Here is a 2659-nt window from a genome sequence, read left to right as displayed (position 1 = left end):
ATGTGCCTCCTGCGGGAGATGCTGGCTGTGGGTCACGACCACCCGCTGTTACCAGAGCTGGGATGGGGAAGATCCTGGATGCCAAAACCTCTATGTAGGTACCCAAACAGGCTGCTGCCGCGGAAGCCTCGACCAGGAAAAAGAAACAGGTGAAACAGCAGCTCTGGTACCGCGCATCCCAAGGCAGGATCAGGCCCCTGCACCCGCTCCAGGCTCACTGGGCTGGGGAGCAAGGGAGGAAGAAAAAAATAAAAGGATTTTTTTGCCCTAAGCTGGTGTTTAATTGTGAGAAGTTAGGGATTTTTAAAGCCGCTCATCAAGCCTTGTGGAAAATAGGAACATGGAAGTGCCACCCCTGAGCAGCCAGGGAGGTGACGTTGGTGCCACGGTGGTTAATTAGGCTTCCTACACAGAAATGAGTCCCCATGAACTGGAAATTAAGCAGCACAGAAAGACGCTGCTGCACAGCCCTCCAGCCAGAGCCTCGGGGCTGAGCTCGGCCGGGGCACACCGCCGTGGCACGGCGGACACAACCAGCCATGCCAGAATGCAGGACACCCAGGCTCCGTGGAGCATCCCCCGTGGCAGAGGGGAAGGTTTGGAGGATACAAGCAGCTTTCGGGGTGCTGGATGGGTGCGAGGACAGACGTGAACACGTGCACATCTCTCCCTCCAAAGGGAGGACGCTTCTTCGATGCTGATGCTCCATGACCACATGCACGAACACCATCAAATATTGAAAATCAATGGGCCGCTCTGAGGGAAGCAGCACAGAGCACGTTGCATGAAAACAGCCTTGAGGAGCAGAGAAAAAAAAATATTAGCTAAAAAATAAAATTAAATCTCTTGCAAAGCTGTAAGATTTGCTTCTCGCCCCTCCCTCCCACGCTGCAATCTTTTATGTCACTTTCTTTAATTACAGCTGGTTTAGATCTCCGCTGCCTGGAGAGGCATCGCTGGAGTTAGCCATAAATTGGGCTTCTGGATGATACAAGAGAAAATAATAACGCCCAAGGACTGAACATCTGTCCACACGGAGTACACGCAGTGTTATAATTAATATTAATGACTGATCGTTAATATAGAATGAAACTTTCGCTTTACAGGTCGCCTAATCAACCCAGCCCTGCCGCAAGTCTCAGGGAGGTGTTTTCCGTATCAGGAGCTCAGCCGGACTCTGCAGAGCCAGGAGCCTCCGGGGCTGTGGGCTCCTGCCCTGGGAGCAAGGGGGCCTGGGTGCAGGGAAGCCCGGTGAGGGGGCCTGCCCCAGGCTCAGGCCTTGGTGATAAAGCAGCTGTCGGGCTGTCCCACCCATGCACAGCCCCTCGCAGCTCCTCAGTGGGTCCTGGGGAGGGAAGGCCTTCACCAGGTTCCAATGTCCTGTTTGATTTCAGCTCGTTAATTAAGCACGGGCAGCCGAGGCGCGCTAGGGCTGAGCTCTTGCAGGAGGAACTCCCTCAGGGTCCCGCTGCTGGCAGAGGTGGATGGGGCAGCCCCGAGCTCAGCCCTGGCAGGTTAGTGCAGCAGGAGCAATGGCCACAGGGACAGGGCGAGCAGACCCTGCACCGAGCCTGGGCAGCCGTCCTGCCCCTGGGATTTGCCACTGGCTTGCTCCCACCTGCACGAGGCAACACCTTGGCATCATCAGTCCTTCTCAGGGAGGAAAGCACGTGCCTGCTAGTTCCCTTTACTGTATTCTCACATAGTATTTCTTGAATTATCTGCTCCGTTCCTATTCCTGCCACTCTGCCTTCTGCATTTTGTTTTCTCCTAACAGATAACCCAAAGGAGAAGAAACAGATGCTGAAAACGTCACCTGCTCCACTCCAAACCCGAGCACGTGCCCAAAAATGCGTCCCGTTTGTCACCGCTGGAGGAAGGATGCACCAGCTAACGTGCAGGTTGAAAGCCAGAGAGGGTAAATAATTGTGACACGCTGCTCTGGAAGACACCCTCCCCGGCCACACTTGCGCAGGTGCCTGGGGGCCTTTTTGTTCTTGAACCCCCATCTCGGGTCTGGGACGACTGATTAAAGGTCGAGGGCAGACGAGGAGCAGCAGCTCACGTGAGCAGCGCACACAAAACACGCAGCACACTTCATGTGTCCACTCTGGCATAATTTTTCAGATGTTGGAAATACAGATGATTTTAGCCCGGGTCCATCTGGTTTCCCAAATAACCTGTCTATTTGATAAATAACATAAATTAAATTAGACAAGACAAACAAATAGTTTTTTTTTTCCTCTCCCCCTTTCAGTCTCTTGGCAAAAAGGAAAAAAAAAGGAAAAGAAAACATAATTCAGTGACTGCCTTGAGCCCCCGAGGAGCCGAGCGGTGGTGAAAGCTATGATTATAAACGTGTCTGCAATGCTAACCTTTAACACGGGCTGAAGGCCGTTCCTTCCTCTGCTTCTAGGGTCTGTTTTCCTTTCCTCGCTATCATTTGGGTTCCTAAGAGCTCATCCTCTGCAAACTCAGCAGGTGGGATGGCTGGCGTGGCAGCAATCCTCACCCAAGGCTCACGGCACATGGTTGAGGATCAGCTCAGATCTGAAAGGCTCTATTCCTCCTGTCCCTCGTGTGGGGAAACTGAGGCACAGAGAGGGGTCATTAATGAAGCTGATTAACTCGGGTGACAACCCCGCGGTCCCACCAAGGT

This window comes from Eurypyga helias, unplaced genomic scaffold, assembly GCF_000690775.1.
Source record: "Eurypyga helias isolate BGI_N326 unplaced genomic scaffold, ASM69077v1 scaffold37479, whole genome shotgun sequence".
NCBI lineage: Eukaryota > Metazoa > Chordata > Aves > Eurypygiformes > Eurypygidae > Eurypyga > Eurypyga helias.
Note: the sequence above shows the minus strand (reverse complement) of the source record.